The 10,978-nt window shown below is 36.4% G+C and overlaps 1 long non-coding RNA gene across 1 annotated transcript; it reads right to left on the bottom strand.

Annotated features, from left to right (window-relative positions):
* Positions 1 to 200: 200 nt before the first annotated feature.
* Positions 201 to 2,538, bottom strand: LOC146904314 (uncharacterized). Its single transcript, XR_015020072.1, has 2 exons — positions 2,102 to 2,538; positions 201 to 390 (listed from the first exon to the last, which is right to left on the bottom strand). It is a non-coding gene; the product is annotated as an uncharacterized LOC146904314 (long non-coding RNA).
* Positions 2,539 to 10,978: the final 8,440 nt, after the last annotated feature.

Genomic DNA, 10,978 nt, shown 5'->3' on the forward strand with positions numbered 1-10,978 from the left:
AACCTTCATCCAAGTGCAAAACACGCTCTACAGGTGCAGTTTCGCTATATGGTTCGAAAATATTATCATTATATCCTGACAATAATGCAGTGAAATTGCCAAATGTGTTTTATACATTTCCCAGAAGATTTAGTGTAACACCCATACCAGACGTATCTAGAAAGTCTAGCACGTGCGTTAATATTAGTACTGGATACATTAAAGTTTACAACATAAATTACATAAGAATGAATATTTATACAACAAATTGCGTTCGTACATACAACAACATAAACATCTCATCCATACATAGAATTTACGTCCTTGATTTTCTTGGCATCTTGAAGCGATACGAACGCGCACTTGTTGAAACATCCATCCGGCTTCAAGCTTGCATAACATCCTGCTTATCTGAAACAAATAAGGATTGGGATGAGACATAATGTCTCAGTGAGTTCCCCTAAATCCTAGGCTATAGGTAACCTCAAGGGGAAACCTACGGTCACCACGTGTCTACATTACAACCTGACGGTTGATTATACATGTGTGGGGACTTGCATACTTAGACGGTGTGCATACTAGGGCCGTCGTAATCTTATCTTAACTTGTTATAGGCTTCACTTCCTATACGTGTCATGGCGGTCGAGGGGAACCTAAGACCGCATTGCCAAAGATACGTTCTACATATCGAGGCCTAAACATAACATAATCATGGCACGATTCTAAACCGGACGATAAGGGAAAACCTAAGATCGTCATCGGTATCATGTTCATGTCTTACTCTATTCCATGCCTTATACTTGTCATTTAGCACCTGGTGCTCTTATTCATAAACATAATGTGCATGGCTTCATTCTTGCCTGATCTTGAACATAGCATAACCATAATCATAAGAAACATAATCATATTCATATAATGCATAAACATATATAAGTTCATTCGTTAGGTTAGCGTTGAACAAACAGTTATTATCTTGATTCATTTTACGGATAGTCCCGAGTGGAGTAACCCCGAGATAAATCCCATACATGACCGATGTACGTACATCGAACTCCCTCGGTGTCGTGCGGGTCCCTTGCGGCTTGAACCGTTCCCCTTAGGTCGAGAACCTCCCGTATCCCCCTGGCGTGGATAACAAGAGACACGAGCACCTACATCTTGCTTACTCAGTGACATGCGGGTCCCTTACGGCTTGAATCGTTCTCATTATGAGAACCCCTTGTATCCCCCTGATGTGGATAGCAAGAGACATGTCACCTACACATATTAATCATGGTCTTGTCGTGCATATAAGTTAAACATATACATACTTGCTTATTTACCTCGGAACCTTAATCGATCCGATTAGTGGTAACTTATACTTGTTCATACTTAACATGGTGGAGAGAATAACTTATCAATCCACAACTTACATACTAGCTAAGTCATTCTAGCTCATGTGCGAAGAGAATATCATTCGCGTCTTACTTACATATGTATTCATAATCTTATACTTGACATACTTAGTGATTCATGCTATCTTGCTAGTTCTCAACAACTATGTCGAGGCTCTACATTCATGCCCTTTCTTAAATCATGCTACCCGAGTAATATCGGCTTAAACTCTCGTGATTCACTCTTGTCATTCATGTTAAGATTGCCATGATTTTCATTTCAAGAATCGTTTGATGTTATGTGCATTGCCTAGATGTTGTTTTAGGGTTATAAAGTTATAAAACGTTGAAAGAAAATCTTCGGAATGCACCACAGACCCTGAACTGGGCCAACAGGCCAAAACAAGTTGGCCAAGTCCAGAGAGCTGCGCTAATAGCTCAGCTGGGGCGTGGCTCATCTTGAAAATTTCGCTATTAGCGTAGATTTCGCTAATAGCGTGGCTCTTCGGGTCAGAGGTACAAAATTTCCAGTTTTGACCCAAAACTTGTCCAGTTTGATCCTGCAATGCACCATAATCATCCACAACATATATTGACTTTAAATAACATATTTCATGGCAAACTAACATGGAATCAACAAGAATTGCTCAAAAGAACATTAGGGTTCTTACTCCCTCATAAACATAAATCAATCATTTCTAACATGAATTTATGCAACCAAAGGTAGGTAAACTATCTATGGAACTCACCTAACATGTTTTCTTGCTTTCCTTCAAGCTTCAAGCATCATCCTTAGTTTTCCCTTCATTCTTGATCTTTAGCTTTTCCCACCAAACCATGCTTAAATCCATGCTTCCTCTTGTTTCTTGCTTGCTAAGCTACCAATTGCATGATTTTGGAAGACTTTGATGCCTTAGAGAGGAAAGATTGGGGCGGCCAAGTAGAGAGAAGGAGGAGAGAATTTTCTTCCCAAAACCTAGAGAGAGAAAGTGGAAAGGAAAATGAATATTTTGGGTCCAAACATGCTTAAATACTCCCTTGTGCGAGATTACTTAATTGCCCTTCGTCTCAGTTGTGTTTACCTGACACTGATACATAAGTCCATGCTTAACTTATATTGCATACTTTTACTATCCTCCATACTTAGCATTCTTCATCATACTCACTTTCCATGAACCTGAGTCCTCTGATACATTTAATAGATAAAGTTTCCTTTAGTTGATGAGCGGGATGGTACACTCTACCCCTCTTAAAAAAATTTCGTCCTCGAAATTTAGAGATCGACTACCAATCATCATGACAAAACTTATCATCTATGGTATGAGTCAAACATTTTTCCTTTCATACATATCCAAAGGGTTTATCGCATCATGTCCTTATCTTGTTCACAACCCACATGTAACTGAACATAGCCTTCTTGATCTTAATATCACTCAAACTTAGAGCTATCTTGGTATGTCCTGACTTGGAACTTACCTTGCTACACATAAACTTCTTGTCTCAGACTCGCACCTTACTCACTTAACATAAACCAGTCATAAAAGTATCTTATCATAAACATGAACACTCAGGATTTGCCTTTTAACTCGAATCCTACCAGAACCCAGGTTTGCCCTGCAGTGCTTACTTGTAACTTTAAATCATCTTTTCATGCATACATAATCTTATCGGGTGAACATATAATTCATACATCAGTTAATTATTGTACCTTGAGACAGTTGCCTCATGCTGACATTACTTATCTTGGCGATTCTACGAATCTCTTGTCTCTTTTCAGAGTCTTAAGAAATCTTTCGATCTCATTACCATTCTTATTGCACCGAAATTTGTGGATGACTCATATAACTTGTCGTAGAGAGATGAAATTAATTATGCCTATACATATAACATTCATCAACCCGTCTTGTAGCTTACATGCTCTTAAAACTGCCAACTTAAACCTCTTGCATTTAAATACTCTTAACATATACTAGTGCGCGTCATAAGACTTTTCGAAAACTTTGTTGTTTGCTTCAACTCATATTACTTTCATAGCACTCGCATACCTTCAAGTGTCGTTTCTTGTTAAATATTGACAATACTCATTCTAACATATTACTTGAAGAAGTTTCCTAAACATGAGTATTCAGATCCTTGGAACGAATAGAGACATAATCTTTTTAAAGAATTTTGTGAAAAATGTCATGTTAAAAATAATTTCGTTTCCAAGTCCCTCAATACCCATTTTAAATTTAGGAGTTTTTAAATCATAGTTTGAAATCCTCATAGCAAGTATCGTGACCATTTAACAAGTTTGACATAAGAGGGTGTGCACTTCATCGTGCATAACTCATGATTTATATCTCCATTCATAATGAAATTCTTGAACTTCAAAAGTAGCTTCTTTATTCTTCTTTCTTGACTTACATACATATCTTGGAGACTCTCATAAATGCATAACATATATCATATAGGATTCTTGACCCACATAACATTATCTCATTTCCTCGTTCTAAAAACAATAAACTTGAATCTTCAAAACATCGTATCCGGTAACGATCACATATTATTTCTTATCATGCATAACACTTCTTTTATTACCTGTTCCACACTTGATAATTCAATCATTACTCTGAGTCACAAAGGAACCTTTCAACTCTTACATGTATTTCTCTTATCATAGCACATACTCTTCATTTGTGGTGACTCTAGCCTTTCCTATGTTACTTAGATGAAGACACATCCACATACCTTAACCCTTTTCATGACTGATTACATAAGTCTCCTTTCTTACTTAACATTTTGAGAACTTCTCGCTTGTCCCATAATGCTTCTAATGAAGGCTCTTACTATCACCTTCCATGTTCCATGATTACTGTTAGCATATACACCAATTAACTTTCGTTGCGCCACTCTGATTCCCACCAGTTGGCCTTAACCAATACTCTAATTCATTAAGACAACTGAACTTTACATATGAGCAGCATCTTCTTGAACTCTTGTCAAGACCTTCCGTGTGGCATTCAAAGCCATAAATTTACACTTCACAATACCTTGCAAAATTGGATCTCACGGTAGACTTGTCGAATTACCATATTCTTTTACTTGGAAGTAGACCTTACTTTCTCACTGGTTGAGTTTACCTCGTAACACATACTTATCATACATAAACTTGTTTCTGAGCACATCTCGAATTCCCATAGAGGACTCATCATAAATTCATACATACTTTTCTTGATCATACTTCATTGTATTCTTGTATTCTCGCGTACTATGTTTTGCGTAATCAAACGAATGCTTGCTCGTTAATTTCTTTCTTTAAGAAAACATTTTAATTTAACATACGGGTCATTGGGGTTGACGATTTCTCATCACATAAAATAAACATATTGAATTCTGGGTCCTAGTCGTTACCTTAGTATTCACGGAACGAGTTGACAACATAACTATGTCATCAAACCTTGTTCCAGGTGAATTTAACTTACTCTATGCGAGTCATGACCGACCAGAACCTACAAAATTCCATTTTAAAATTTATAAACATCAACTCCAATCACCCATATGCGTCTATCTTTCTAAAATCTTGTAAACTTTTTGATTCATCATCATAACGAGCCTTAGCAATTCAATTAAGCAAAACATAGATCCAGGGGAATACTCATAACTTCCTTAAATCTGAAAATCTTGTGACTTTACATAATTCTTTACCGCTTACCTTTCATCTCATGCCTTCGCATCCGCTTTATCCATTCATATGCCAAAACCTTAACACTCTCAACCCAAGCTCTTCCTCAGCTCTTGCCATGTTAACTTCTAATGTTACCTTAAACCGAATTGATTCCGTTAATACTTGTCCATGCATTTTCTTCCTTAGAAATCATAGAGTGTGATGTGCATTCGATACTTGATGTTATAGAGAGTGTTTGTTACATAAAAGATTGGGAAAACAACCTCCAATAGCTACTACTAACCCTAGAGACAAAATGACAGTTTTCGGGAAAACCGAAACTTCGCTCCAGTTTCGCTATTAGCGAAATCCTCTGGAGTAATTTCGCTATTGGCGAAATTTTCGCTATTGGCATGTTTTCTTCAACTCAGTTTTCCAAAAATCATATTTTACATAAAATCTTATTTCCTCAAGTAATCTAGTGCACATCATTCATTCCGGTCATCATAAAAAAAATAATTTCATAACTGTTGCATGGCAAGCATTAACACTAATCAATTCAATTCATGGCACATTAGAAACTAGTGTCTTGTTCATCATATCACTTAACATAAAACTTACACATAAAACTGTGACTTCATCCGATAATAACGACTTAACTTATTTCTCTGCCAACTCATTCTCTGTTAGAACCTTATTCTCACTGAACATATAAATCTTTACCTTCCGTTCTCATATCTCAATCCCTGAGAGCTTACTAATTCCATCAACACATGTCGACTTCTCCTTGACTTGTAGTCTTGTACTTACGTTCCAGAATATATATTTCCTTTGCATACAATAAACTTGTTCCAACAACAACTCCTACCGAAGCTTTCGGTCTTAATTAAATATTCCAAACTCTTTACTTACGGGTATACGAAGAACTACTAGCATCTCACCCAACGTTGTCGGAACATCCTGTCTTAACATCACTTTACATTCCCGGAGGATTCATACTTCTACTTGCTTAGTTCACTGGCCAATTACTGACACGATCAACCTCTTACTAATACTCAATCCATGTTCTTACTTCTAAGTTCACACTTTCCAGTGCATCTTCATCACATACTTCGTTCCTCCTGGGTCTTATTCAGCTCAGGCATCCATTCCAATCGTCAAATGCTAAATTGAGTTGATCAGGCTCAACTAACAACAACAATTAGAACTTTTACCCGGAACCCAATAGTCCCACTACCTTAGTTGTAACTTAATGACCCAAGGCACGGTCTGAATCGACCTGCTCTGATACCAATTGTAACACCCATACCAGACGTATCTAGAAAGTCTAGCACGTGAGTTAATATTAGTACTGGATACATTAAAGTTTACAACATAAATTACATAAAAATGAATATTTATACAACAAATTGTGTTCGTACATACAACAACATAAACATCTCATCCATACATAGAATTTACGTCCTTGATTTTCTTGGCATCTTGAAGCGATACGAACGCGCACTTGTTGAAACATCCATCCGGCTTCAAGCTGGCATAACATCCTGCTTATCTGAAACAAATAAGGATTGGGATGAGACATAATGTCTCAGTGAGTTCCCCTAAATCCTAGGCTATAGGTAACCTCAAGGGGAAACCTACGGTCACCACGTGTCTACATTACAACCTGACGGTTGATTATACATGTGTGGGGACTTGCATACTTAGACGGTGTGCATACTAGGGCCGTCGTAATCTTATCTTAACTTGTTATAGACTTCACTTCTTATACGTGTCATGGCGGTCGAGGGGAACCTAAGACCGCATTGCCAAAGATACGTTCTACGTATCGAGGCCTAAACATAACATAATCATGGCACGATTCTAAACCGGACGATAAGGGAAAACCTAAGATCGTCATCGGTATCATGTTCATGTCTTACTCTATTCCATGCCTTATACTTGTCATTTAGCACCTGGTGCTCTTATTCATAAACATAATGTGCATGGCTTCATTCTTGCCTGATCTTGAACATAGCATAACCATAATCATAAGAAACATAATCATATTCATATAATGCATAAACGTATATAAGTTCATTCGTTAGGTTAGCGTTGAACAAACAGTTATTATCTTGATTCATTTTACGGATAGTCCCGATGGAGTAACCCCGAGATCAATCCCATACATGACCGATGTACGTACATCGAACTCCCTCGGTGTCGTGCGGGTCCCTTGCGGCTTGAACCGTTCCCCTTAGGTCGAGAACCTCCCGTATCCCCCTGGCGTGGATAACAAGAGACACGAGCACCTACATCTTGCTTACTCAGTGACATGCGGGTCCCTTACGGCTTGAATCGTTCTCATTATGAGAACCCCTTGTATCCCCCTGATGTGGATAGCAAGAGACATGTCACCTACACATATTAATCATGGTCTTGTCGTGCATATAAGTTAAACATATACATACTTGCTTATTTACCTCGGAACCTTAATCGATCCGATTAGTGGTAACTTATACTTGTTCATACTTAACATGGTGGAGAGAATAACTTATCAATCCACAACTTACATACTAGCTAAGTCATTCTAGCTCATGTGCGAAGAGAATATCATTCGCGTCTTACTTACATATGTATTAATAATCCTATACTTGACATACTTAGTGATTCATGCTATCTTGCTAGTTCTCAACAACTATGTCGAGGCTTTACATTCATGCCCTTTCTTAAATCATGCTACCCGAGTAATATCAGCTTAAACTCTCGTGATTCACTCTTGTCATTCATGTTAAGATTGCCATGATTTTCATTTCAAGAATCGTTTGATGTTATGTGCATTGCCTAGATGTTGTTTTAGGGTTATAAAGTTATAAAACGTTGAAAGAAAATCTTCGGAATGCACCACAGACCCTGAACTGTTCCAACAGGCCAAAACAAGTTGGCCAAGTCCAGAGAGCTGCCCTAATAGCTCAGCTGGGGCGTGGCTCATCCTGAAAATTTCACTATTAGCGTAGATTTCGCTAATAGCGTGGCTCTTCGGGTCAGAGGTACAAAATTTCCAGTTTTGACCCAAAACTTGTCCAGTTTGATCCTGCAATGCACCATAATCATCCAGCAACATATATTGACTTTAAATAACATATTTCATGGCAAACTAACATAAATCAATCATTTCTAACATGAATTTATGCAACCAAAGGTAGGTAAACTATCTATGGAACTCACCTAACATGTTTTCTTGCTTTCCTTCAAGCTTCAAGCATCAACCTTAGTTTTCCCTTCATTCTTGATCTTTAGCTTTTCCCACCAAACCATGCTTAAATCCATGCTTCCTCTTGTTTCTTGCTTGCTAAGTTACCAATTGCATGATTTTGGAAGACTTTGATGCCTTAGAGAGGAAAGATTGGGGCGGCCAAGTAGAGAGAAGGAGGAGAGAATTTTCTTCCCAAAACCTAGAGAGAGAAAGTGGAAGGGAAAATGAATATTTTGGGTCCAAACATGCTTAAATACTCCCTTGTGCGAGATTACTTAATTGCCCTTCGTCTCAGTCGTGTTTACCTGACACTGATACATAAGTCCATGCTTAACTTATATTGCATACTTTTACTATCCTCCATACTTAGCATTCTTCATCATACTCACTTTCCATGAACCTGAGTCCTCTTATACATTTAACAGATAAAGTTTCCTTTAGCTGATGAGCGGGATGTTACATTTAGTATTTTTTTTCAAGTACTGCGTATGTTTGATATATTGTAAGTAGTTCTAGTTTCTAATTGGTTATTGATTCTCACTCTTTTTATTTACATGAATTCTCAGTGCATGTTATAATATTTTCTTCTGTTTTTATTTACATGACTTCTCACTCTTTTTTCACTGAATCATCATTTGAAAGGGATCATGTGCTTTTCTTTTTTAAAATTGTTCTTACTATGTTAGTTTATATGGTTTATGGTTTTTGTTTATTGTTATATTATTACAGTTGTTTTTAAAAACTTAGCTCAGCTTCTCCCTTTAATCAGAAGCAATATGTAGCACCATTGGTTGAACTTCAACTTCATTTTCTCTATTCTTGTATATAAAATACATGATTTTCGAAATAAGTATTTTTCGATGGAGGCGTTTGTTTCGCGGTTACAAAGTGAATTCCTGAAAAAGTATAAAAAATTATTTAAAAAGTAATCTTAAATTTTGAAATATAAATTACTAGAATTCCCAAACATAATTAGTTTTATTAGATTTTAGAGACTTCAACATAATTAGTTTTATTAGATTTTAGATTCCATTGTTCCTCATATCAGAAACAGTTTATGTAACTCTTTAATGTCTCAAATTATGTTTATTGGAATATTTAGATTAGATTGGATGTTTCTAAAGAATCCTCAGAAGTAACAGGATTATGCATTTTCCATGTATGCCAAAAAGGTTATTCTTAGTAGTAGTTACTGGTGTGAAGCTGCTGGTGCCTCTCTCTCATTAAACAATTCACTCGTTCATCATCTTTAACCTACCAACATCCATCTGCTAATGTTAAATCACCATAACACCCTCTACATATTTTTTATCTTGAAGAATAACTGACTTGTCTTCTCTTTATTCATTGATTCCAGTAAAAAAAAAAAAAATAGTTTTCAACCACAAAACCCATGAACCATGATTCTTTTAACAAATCTAATCTCCCTTTTCTTTAAAACTTTGGAACAGTTGGCTTGTGTTATAAGTAAAGGGATTGACAAGTGAAACATGAGATTTAATGCAAGGATTATAGGTCTTCGAGGTTATTCCATTCATTTTGATATCTGCTTTAACTTTGTTTTTGGCATAAAGCTTAAATCAAAATTATTGTGCATCCTATCGCTTGGACACTATCGTCCATACTTGGACGATTGTTCCCTTTCTAAATTGGACGTTTCTAAAGAATCCTCAGAAGTAACAGGTCTTAAATTTTTATACGAGCTTCTTGGAGTTCTCTTCAGGATTGTTAAATCTTACAGGTACACATTATCATAGGTGAAGTCGTTTGTGTTGATATATTGACTATATTAGCAAACCTTATGATGTCATTAATCCATTGTTTAGCAAACCTTATGATATCATTTTAAGAGAGATGGTTTTCTTGGACCATAATCAACTTTCTCCATTTGTTGTCTTCAAGGGCATGTTACATAACTATATATGATTGCAAACTCCTAGTTCTTCTGAGTAATACTTATCTATGACTTGATTTGTTCTCTTTGTTCTTATTTACTTAAATTAGGTTTTGATACTTCATCCTAGTTCTGAGTAATACTTATCTTCGTTTCATATCTTTGTTAGAAACTACTTCAAAAAAATTCAATAGCTAGATTTTACCTTAACTAAAATGGTCCACTAACTGTTGTTTTCGATTTGAAACATTTTAGTGAATGAACAAAGAGTGAAAGATGCAGAAAATCACTTTATACCAAGATTATATACTCTATCTATGAAGCACAGACACTCCTCGGATTAGCCGTGTCCTGGTGTCGGACACGTGTCGTGTCGGACACTGACACTGACACTTATAATTACAATGAAATAGGCGATTTTCTCAAATAATTAATGGTGTCGGTGTGTCAGTATCCGTGTCGTGTCCATTGTCCGTGTTCATATCTGTGCTTCATATCGTACTCTATTATACAATTAGGCTGATTTATTAGTTACACACTTACCTCATGAAGGCTCAGTTTAATTAGAAAAGCAAAACTTATCATGCAGAAACATGTACATCAATCTGGCCAAAATATATTGTTGAGGTAATTATTAGTAATCTTAAATAGCCATATAACCATTATGTGGTTTCTTGCAGAAACATTTTACCATTGGGATCAGCGGTGATTGATGAATGGTGTAACTTTGTCCTTAAGTATATGAATTATGTGCTGAGTTTAAAAACTCAGCTCAACTTCTCCCTTTAATCAGAAGCAATATATAGCACCATTGGTTGAAACTTGAAGTTCATTTTCTCTATTCTTGTATG

The sequence above is a fragment of the Medicago sativa genome, chromosome 7 (genome assembly GCF_051527215.1).
Source record: "Medicago sativa cultivar Bolivia chromosome 7, Bolivia_mono, whole genome shotgun sequence".
Classification (NCBI taxonomy): Eukaryota; Viridiplantae; Streptophyta; class Magnoliopsida; order Fabales; family Fabaceae; genus Medicago; species Medicago sativa.